Below are 11568 nucleotides of genomic sequence, written 5' to 3'. Positions count from 1 at the left end.
GGTAATCATTTAATTTAAACACTTTCAAATGTTATTCACATATTCTTTAAAAGGATAATTAGAAATAATTTTTGTAAAAAAAAAAAGCCACCATAATGTTTGGCATGTGGTTTAACGTTTGCGTTTTCACAATATGAAAATCTTGTAAATAAGCATTTTTGCCCGGTGAGTTTTAGAAATATCAAAATCTTAATGATTTGTTGTGGCATGAGGTTTAGAATTTGGATATTTAGTCTTTTAAGACGTTACAATATTCAATCACGATGATGAAATGTAGACTATGGTCTTTTAAGTTTGTACATTATTTAATCTCCACGATGAAAATAACATGGACATAATGTCTGTAGTTTGGACTTTTGGGAGGTTTGGTAATTGCTAATCTATATATATATATATATATATATATATATATATATATATATATATATATATATATGCCGTTTTAGCGCAACGACGTACCGGTGCGACGTGAGACTTATAATCATAAATGAGTATACATCGCCGCTCGTTCATTTTCCCAATGCCACCTTCCCCACCACCACAACCACCAGCGCCACCATCACTATCACCACCTTTGCCACCAACCGACCCCACCACTGTCATCTCCGTCACCAGAGAGGTATAATTACATATATACATAATCATAAATTGATTATATATATATATATATATATATATATATATATATATATATATATATATATATATATATATATATATATATATATATATATGTTCAATAGAGAATCAATATTAATCAAGAAACCAATAAACCAATCCAAATTATCAAAATTTAAAGCGATCAACGACAAAAGGAAATGTTGTAGACTTTTACAATAGATGCACATGCACGTGATTATAACAAACCCACTTTTTTTATTAGTTTAATTTTTTTTAGGCCATGTTTTTTTATCGAAAAAAAAAACCGAACATACCATTGTTCGTGATTTTTCTTCATCTTTCCATAGAGAACCATATTTATATATAAAAAAATAAACTTTTTTCAAAAAACACACTTGATTTTCTTTTTTTGTTGAAAAGTTTAGATCTATTTTTTTGTAGAAAAAAATTAATAAATATATCAAAATTCATATTTTTTGATATTCTTTAAACATAGATTCACATTGATGTTTAAAAAAAATCGAGATTTCAGTTCAAATTCACATTGTGAACCTGTTCAGATTTACAATGTGAACCTGTTTAATTTTTTTTAGGTCATGTTTTTTATCGAAAAAAAAACCGAACATACCATTGTTCGTGATTTTTCTTCATCTTTCCATAGAGAACCATATTGATATATAAAAAAATAAACTTTTTTCAAAAAAACATACTTGATTTTCTTTTTTTGTTGAAAAGTTTAGGTCTATTTTTTTGTAGAAAAAAATTAATAAATATATCAAAATTCATATTTTTTTATACTCTTTAAACATAGATTCACATTGATGTTTAAAAAAAATCGAGATTTCAGTTCAAATTCACATTGTGAACCTGTTCAGATTTACAATGTGAACCTGTTCAGATTCACATTGTGAACTTGCTCAGATTCACATTGTGAACCTGCTTATATTCACAGTGTGAATAATAGTAAGTCAGATTCACAATATGAATAAATTCATTTGTTGATTTTACAAAACTAATTCATAATTAATAAAAACGTTAAAATATTATAAAACTACATTGTGAACCTTTTTATATTCACAGTGTGAATATTTCGATTCATATGTACATTTCACTAAGTTAATTTGCGAATGATCGAAGAGTTGAAATAGTAAGTCAAATTAACATTGTGAATGTTACAAATTGAAATATCTACAGTTTAGATTCACAGTGTGAATCTGAAATGATCGAGTTTTTTTTTAATCGGTGTTAATTTATTAATAGAGTACAAAAAATTAATATTTTTGGTATAATTAGTTTTTTTTTTATAAAAATAAACTTAAATATTGAAAAACATAACAAAATAAAGTAGGTTTTTTTCGAAATAAAAAAGTTCGTTTTTATATATCAACATTGATCTGTATGGAAAGAGGACGAAAAATCGTGAACAACGCTATATTCGTTTTTTTTTCGATAAAAAATGTGGCCTAAAAAAATTTATACGAAAAAAAGATGTGAGTTTTTTTTGGTAAGGAGGTGAATTTTTTTATATAATCCGGTGTGCGTGCGTCCAATGTACAACTGTACATCTATTTCCTTGGCCGTTGATCATTATAATTTCTGACGCTCACGATTGGTTCATTGGTTACTTATTAATTATGGTTCTCTATTGAACCTCAATATATATATATATATATATATATATATATATATATATATATATATATATATATATATATATATGAAATATATAAAATATATAATATTTTTTTAGAGAAAGAGTGGACTTATTTAATTGAAAATATGATGGTTTTGTTTATGTTTATATGTAAATATAAATATCTGTAACGACCCAAAATTTTCAAAGAAAATTTTCATTTTTAATTAACCAAACACATTTCCATAAATCAGGAATTTCCAAAACAATTGTTTCAAATCCGTATTCATTACAACTTTATTTTCAAATATCAGAGTATCCCATAAAGTCGCCTGAGAGAGAGAGTGCACGCCGCGCCATCAAGCTTTGCCCTTGCCCTTGGACTCAGATGAACCTGAAACAAATCCACAAACTGTAAGCGAATGCTTAGTGAGTCCCCAGAGCATACCACACACATACACATATCCTGTAGCTAATCAAAGCTACACACATAACACATAAGCCATGCATACATAAGACCTGTAAGAATGCCATGGGCTACCCCACATGGTCTTTACCTAGGACTGCCATGGGCTACCCCACATGGTCTTTACCTAGGACTGCCATGGGCTACCCCACATGGTCTTACATCCAATGCCATGGGCTCCCCCACATGGTCTTTACCTAGGAATGCCATGGGCTACCCCGCATGGTCTTATATCCAATGCCACGGGCTCCCCCCGGGGTCTTCCATGCAAAAACACACAATCACATATCATAACAAATCACATATCATATCAAATCACATAAATGACCAACACATATATCATAATCACATAATGGGCCGACATTGGTGCCTTAGACCCATGGGTATGGTGAGAAGACTCACCTCTCAAAGGCTTAACTGGCGAACTGAAAACAAATATATCCCACTCTGCTCCTCCCAAACTTCCTATATTCAATGAGTAAATAACTCAGCATAAACCCATAAATACCCCCAGGGTCAACCCTGGTCAAAGTCAAGGTCAACAATCCATATTGACCTTGACTCGTCGAGTACAATCAGTCACTCGTCGGGTTCCCTGCTTACTCATCGACTCGCCGAGTCACCCGAGGGACTCGTCGAGTTCCTTGATGTTCACGGCCGTAAACTACCAACCGTACACCCTTGACCGTGAACCCTTGGTCGTGAACCCATGGCCGTGAACCCTTGGCCGTGAATGAGAAAACCTTCTCGACTCGCCGAGTCACTAGAGGGACTCGACGAGTTGTCACGTATTCGGTTCTTTCCAGTGGGATTTAAGGTTTCAAACTTCAGATCCATACTCTCCTAGTGAAGATGTCACGTAAAGTTGCAAACTTTACGTGCATGCATAGCCTCACATGGCCATAACTCCAAAACTAACCTTCAAAAAAGGTTTTAATGCATGGAGAAGGGATAATCTTATAAAAAGGTGTGACTTTATGATATTTGGGACCTAAGAAAGTCCAGATCTGGAACCATATCCTTGTGATAGGTCCAGATCTAAGCTTGCTTCCATTTCCTCAAAGTTGGTCATAACTCTCCAATAGAATCTAGGCTCAAGGTAACAGATTCATACCTCAATTCAATGCCCAAGACGAACTAGATGCTAGATCTAGTGTTTTCCCCTTGATACTTCTTCTTCAAGCTTGGAATTCCTTCCACAATCCCAATATTTAAGCTCCCACAGCTCTTACTTCACACACCCAAGTGTTTGCGGCCGTAAATGATCTTTTATGATGTTAAGGGAGGCTACAAAGGCGTATAATGTCGTTTATATAAAGGGCAAACCCCAAAATTTTTGGTTTTCTTTAAACAGCTCGGACTCGCCGAGTTGGTCCCGTCACGCGTTCCATGATACCACGACCCTACTCGACGAGTTGATCTCCCAACTCGCCGAGTCCATGCATAAAACCTTTCCAAATCAAACCATGTGTTATAAGTCTCCCCCACTTGAACTAGACTTCGTCCCCGAAGTCTGCTGACCCAAACAAATCGGGGTAATGTTCTCGCATCTCTTCTTCCGGTTCCCAAGTCCATTCGGAACCCTTCCGATGTTGCCATTTCACTTTCACCAGTCTTACTTCCTTATTCCGAAGAACCTTCGTCTTCCTATCCAAGATGGCAACGGGCTTCTCGATGTAGTTCAAGCTCTCATCTACCTGAATATCACCCAACGAGACAACCGCATCCTCGTCTGTGACACACTTCCAAAGTTGCGACACATGGAATGTGTTGTGAATCTGGCTAAGCTCCTCTGGCAGATCCAAGCGATATGCCACCTTGCCCACCTGGGCCATGATCCTGAACGAGCCTATATAACGAGGCCCCAGCTTGCCCCTCTTCCGAAACCTGATGATCCCTTTCCAAGACAACACCTTCAGCAACACGAAATTCCCCACCTGAAACTCAAGATTTGATCGTCGTCGGTCAACATAGCTTTTCTGACGGCTCTGCGCGACTCGCAGCCGGTCGCGTACCTGTTGTATCAGCCCGATAGTATTAAGCACTATCTCAGTGCTTCCCATGACCCGATGTCCGATCTCATCCCAACAGACCGGGGTCCTGCATCTCCGACCGTATAACATCTCGAACGGAGCTCGATCGATACTGACATGATAACTGTTGTTGTACGAAAACTCTGCCAGTGGGAGATACGTATCCCAACTCCCTCCAAAATCCTACACGCATGCTCGTAGCATATCCTCCAGTGTCTGGATCGTTCTCTCACTCTGACCGTCGGTTTGATAAATTAACTGTAACATATACTACTTATTAACTGTAACAAAATCCTACACGCATGCCCGTAGCATATACTACTTATTCATATATGAATAACAAATTAATTGTAACAAAAATCTGATAAATGTTTTATTCATATATGAATATAAAATATGACGACAACTAATACACGTTTTATTTATATATAAATATAATATGTGACGAAAGGTGATGTAAAAAATATATTTTAAGTAAGAAAACTTTATTACGTGTCATATTCATATATGAACGATACTTAAACTATAAAAAAAAGTTAAGCATACGTTTTATTCATAAGTGAATAGCGAGTGTACTATAATAAAAATCTGATATATATTCACTTATGAATAACTAGAGCTGAAACTTAATTTTTTTTTTATTTTATCTTCAAACTATATCAATATGGATATTTATTTATAGACAATAAAAAATTATGAATTTTGATATATTTAAAATAATTTTTCAATAAAAATGGCTTTCTAAGAAAAAAACAAAAAAAAAGTATGTTTTTGTGTATATTAAAGTAATGATTAGAATAGTTTAAGGAAACATGTTTGGTTGGAAAACACATGTTTATCCGTTATCAATTTCCGACGGTACGCTTAAGTGTTTTGCGGCAAAATAAATGTGTGGCTGAGAATGATTCCCTCATTCTCAACATTTTTTTTCTCAATTGAACCATTCTCTCTCTCTCTCTCTCTCTCTCTCTCTTTATATATATATATATATATATATATATATATATATATATATATATATATATTTTCTTTTTTTGTTGAAAAGTTTAGATCTATTTTTTTGTAGAAAAAAATTAATAAATATATCAAAATTCATATTTTTTGATATTCTTTAAACATAGATTCACATTGATGTTTAAAAAAAATCGAGATTTCAGTTCAAATTCACATTGTGAACCTGTTCAGATTTACAATGTGAACCTGTTCAGATTTACAATGTGAACCTGTTTAATTTTTTTTAGGTCATGTTTTTTATCGAAAAAAAAAACGAACATACCATTGTTCGTGATTTTTCTTCATCTTTCCATAGAGAACCATATTGATATATAAAAAAATAAACTTTTTTCAAAAAAACACACTTGATTTTCTTTTTTTGTTGAAAAGTTTAGGTCTATTTTTTTGTAGAAAAAAATTAATAAATATATCAAAATTCATATTTTTTTATACTCTTTAAACATAGATTCACATTGATGTTTAAAAAAAATCGAGATTTCAGTTCAAATTCACATTGTGAACCTGTTCAGATTTACAATGTGAACCTGTTCAGATTCACATTGTGAACTTGCTCAGATTCACATTGTGAACCTGCTTATATTCACAGTGTGAATAATAGTAAGTCAGATTCACAATATGAATAAATTTATTTGTTGATTTTACAAAACTAATTCATAATTAATAAAAACGTTAAAATATTATAAAACTACATTGTGAACCTTTTTATATTCACAGTGTGAATATTTCGATTCATATGTACATTTCACTAAGTTAATTTGCGAATGATCGAAGAGTTGAAATAGTAAGTCAAATTAACATTGTGAATGTTACAAATTGAAATATCTACAGTTTAGATTCACAGTGTGAATCTGAAATGATCGAGTTTTTTTTTAATCGGTGTTAATTTATTAATAGAGTACAAAAAATTAATATTTTTGGTATAATTAGTTTTTTTTTTTATAAAAATAAACTTAAATATTGAAAAACATAACAAAATAAAGTAGGTTTTTTTCGAAATAAAAAAGTTCGTTTTTATATATCAACATTGATCTGTATGGAAAGAGGACGAAAAATCGTGAACAACGCTATATTCGTTTTTTTTTCGATAAAAAATGTGGCCTAAAAAAATTTATACGAAAAAAAGATGTGAGTTTTTTTTGGTAAGGAGGTGAATTTTTTTATATAATCCGGTGTGCGTGCGTCCAATGTACAACTGTACATCTATTTCCTTGGCCGTTGATCATTATAATTTCTGACGCTCACGATTGGTTCATTGGTTACTTATTAATTATGGTTCTCTATTGAACCTCAATATATATATATATATATATATATATATATATATATATATATATATATATATATGAAATATATAAAATATATAATATTTTTTTAGAGAAAGAGTGGACTTATTTAATTGAAAATATGATGGTTTTGTTTATGTTTATATGTAAATATAAATATCTGTAACGACCCAAAATTTTCAAAGAAAATTTTCATTTTTAATTAACCAAACACATTTCCATAAATCAGGAATTTCCAAAACAATTGTTTCAAATCCGTATTCATTACAACTTTATTTTCAAATATCAGAGTATCCCATAAAGTCGCCTGAGAGAGAGAGTGCACGCCGCGCCATCAAGCTTTGCCCTTGCCCTTGGACTCAGATGAACCTGAAACAAATCCACAAACTGTAAGCGAATGCTTAGTGAGTCCCCAGAGCATACCACACACATACACATATCCTGTAGCTAATCAAAGCTACACACATAACACATAAGCCATGCATACATAAGACCTGTAAGAATGCCATGGGCTACCCCACATGGTCTTTACCTAGGACTGCCATGGGCTACCCCACATGGTCTTTACCTAGGACTGCCATGGGCTACCCCACATGGTCTTACATCCAATGCCATGGGCTCCCCCACATGGTCTTTACCTAGGAATGCCATGGGCTACCCCGCATGGTCTTATATCCAATGCCACGGGCTCCCCCCGGGGTCTTCCATGCAAAAACACACAATCACATATCATAACAAATCACATATCATATCAAATCACATAAATGACCAACACATATATCATAATCACATAATGGGCCGACATTGGTGCCTTAGACCCATGGGTATGGTGAGAAGACTCACCTCTCAAAGGCTTAACTGGCGAACTGAAAACAAATATATCCCACTCTGCTCCTCCCAAACTTCCTATATTCAATGAGTAAATAACTCAGCATAAACCCATAAATACCCCCAGGGTCAACCCTGGTCAAAGTCAAGGTCAACAATCCATATTGACCTTGACTCGTCGAGTACAATCAGTCACTCGTCGGGTTCCCTGCTTACTCATCGACTCGCCGAGTCACCCGAGGGACTCGTCGAGTTCCTTGATGTTCACGGCCGTAAACTACCAACCGTACACCCTTGACCGTGAACCCTTGGTCGTGAACCCATGGCCGTGAACCCTTGGCCGTGAATGAGAAAACCTTCTCGACTCGCCGAGTCACTAGAGGGACTCGACGAGTTGTCACGTATTCGGTTCTTTCCAGTGGGATTTAAGGTTTCAAACTTCAGATCCATACTCTCCTAGTGAAGATGTCACGTAAAGTTGCAAACTTTACGTGCATGCATAGCCTCACATGGCCATAACTCCAAAACTAACCTTCAAAAAAGGTTTTAATGCATGGAGAAGGGATAATCTTATAAAAAGGTGTGACTTTATGATATTTGGGACCTAAGAAAGTCCAGATCTGGAACCATATCCTTGTGATAGGTCCAGATCTAAGCTTGCTTCCATTTCCTCAAAGTTGGTCATAACTCTCCAATAGAATCTAGGCTCAAGGTAACAGATTCATACCTCAATTCAATGCCCAAGACGAACTAGATGCTAGATCTAGTGTTTTCCCCTTGATACTTCTTCTTCAAGCTTGGAATTCCTTCCACAATCCCAATATTTAAGCTCCCACAGCTCTTACTTCACACACCCAAGTGTTTGCGGCCGTAAATGATCTTTTATGATGTTAAGGGAGGCTACAAAGGCGTATAATGTCGTTTATATAAAGGGCAAACCCCAAAATTTTTGGTTTTCTTTAAACAGCTCGGACTCGCCGAGTTGGTCCCGTCACGCGTTCCATGATACCACGACCCTACTCGACGAGTTGATCTCCCAACTCGCCGAGTCCATGCATAAAACCTTTCCAAATCAAACCATGTGTTATAAGTCTCCCCCACTTGAACTAGACTTCGTCCCCGAAGTCTGCTGACCCAAACAAATCGGGGTAATGTTCTCGCATCTCTTCTTCCGGTTCCCAAGTCCATTCGGAACCCTTCCGATGTTGCCATTTCACTTTCACCAGTCTTACTTCCTTATTCCGAAGAACCTTCGTCTTCCTATCCAAGATGGCAACGGGCTTCTCGATGTAGTTCAAGCTCTCATCTACCTGAATATCACCCAACGAGACAACCGCATCCTCGTCTGTGACACACTTCCAAAGTTGCGACACATGGAATGTGTTGTGAATCTGGCTAAGCTCCTCTGGCAGATCCAAGCGATATGCCACCTTGCCCACCTGGGCCATGATCCTGAACGAGCCTATATAACGAGGCCCCAGCTTGCCCCTCTTCCGAAACCTGATGATCCCTTTCCAAGACAACACCTTCAGCAACACGAAATTCCCCACCTGAAACTCAAGATTTGATCGTCGTCGGTCAACATAGCTTTTCTGACGGCTCTGCGCGACTCGCAGCCGGTCGCGTACCTGTTGTATCAGCCCGATAGTATTAAGCACTATCTCAGTGCTTCCCATGACCCGATGTCCGATCTCATCCCAACAGACCGGGGTCCTGCATCTCCGACCGTATAACATCTCGAACGGAGCTCGATCGATACTGACATGATAACTGTTGTTGTACGAAAACTCTGCCAGTGGGAGATACGTATCCCAACTCCCTCCAAAATCCTACACGCATGCCCGTAGCATATCCTCCAGTGTCTGGATCGTTCTCTCACTCTGACCGTCGGTTTGATAAATTAACTGTAACATATACTACTTATTAACTGTAACAAAATCCTACACGCATGCCCGTAGCATATACTACTTATTCATATATGAATAACAAATTAATTGTAACAAAAATCTGATAAATGTTTTATTCATATATGAATATAAAATATGACGACAACTAATACACGTTTTATTTATATATAAATATAATATGTGACGAAAGGTGATGTAAAAAATATATTTTAAGTAAGAAAACTTTATTACGTGTCATATTCATATATGAACGATACTTAAACTATAAAAAAAAGTTAAGCATACGTTTTATTCATAAGTGAATAACGAGTGTACTATAATAAAAATCTGATATATATTCACTTATGAATAACTAGAGTTGAAACTTAATTTTTTTTATTTTATCTTCAAACTATATCAATATGGATGTTTATTTATAGACAATAAAAAATTATGAATTTTGATATATTTAAAATAATTTTTCAATAAAAATGGCTTTCTAAGAAAAAAACAAAAAAAAAGTATGTTTTTGTGTATATTAAAGTAATGATTAGAATAGTTTAAGGAAACATGTTTGGTTGGAAAACACATGTTTATCCGTTATCAATTTCCGACGGTACGCTTAAGTGTTTTGCGGCAAAATAAATGTGTGGCTGAGAATGATTCCCTCATTCTCAACATTTTTTTTCTCAATTGAACCATTCTCTCTCTCTCTCTCTCTCTCTCTCTCTCTTTATATATATATATATATATATATATATATATATATATATATATATATATATATATTTTCTTTTTTTGTTGAAAAGTTTAGATCTATTTTTTTGTAGAAAAAAATTAATAAATATATCAAAATTCATATTTTTTGATATTCTTTAAACATAGATTCACATTGATGTTTAAAAAAAATCGAGATTTCAGTTCAAATTCACATTGTGAACCTGTTCAGATTTACAATGTGAACCTGTTCAGATTTACAATGTGAACCTGTTTAATTTTTTTTAGGTCATGTTTTTTATCGAAAAAAAAAACGAACATACCATTGTTCGTGATTTTTCTTCATCTTTCCATAGAGAACCATATTGATATATAAAAAAATAAACTTTTTTCAAAAAAACACACTTGATTTTCTTTTTTTGTTGAAAAGTTTAGGTCTATTTTTTTGTAGAAAAAAATTAATAAATATATCAAAATTCATATTTTTTTATACTCTTTAAACATAGATTCACATTGATGTTTAAAAAAAATCGAGATTTCAGTTCAAATTCACATTGTGAACCTGTTCAGATTTACAATGTGAACCTGTTCAGATTCACATTGTGAACTTGCTCAGATTCACATTGTGAACCTGCTTATATTCACAGTGTGAATAATAGTAAGTCAGATTCACAATATGAATAAATTCATTTGTTGATTTTACAAAACTAATTCATAATTAATAAAAACGTTAAAATATTATAAAACTACATTGTGAACCTTTTTATATTCACAGTGTGAATATTTCGATTCATATGTACATTTCACTAAGTTAATTTGCGAATGATCGAAGAGTTGAAATAGTAAGTCAAATTAACATTGTGAATGTTACAAATTGAAATATCTACAGTTTAGATTCACAGTGTGAATCTGAAATGATCGAGTTTTTTTTTAATCGGTGTTAATTTATTAATAGAGTACAAAAAATTAATATTTTTGGTATAATTAGTTTTTTTTTTTATAAAAATAAACTTAAATATTGAAAAACATAACAAAATAAAGTAGGTTTTTTTCGAAATAAAAAAGTTCGTTTTTATATATCAACATT

Source organism: Lactuca virosa, chromosome 7, assembly GCF_052849685.1.
Source record: "Lactuca virosa cultivar CGN04683 chromosome 7, Lactuca_virosa_CGN04683_v6, whole genome shotgun sequence".
In the NCBI taxonomy this organism is placed as follows: domain Eukaryota; kingdom Viridiplantae; phylum Streptophyta; class Magnoliopsida; order Asterales; family Asteraceae; genus Lactuca; species Lactuca virosa.
The sequence above is the reverse complement of the archived record's forward strand: the minus strand, read 5'-3'. Positions refer to the sequence as shown.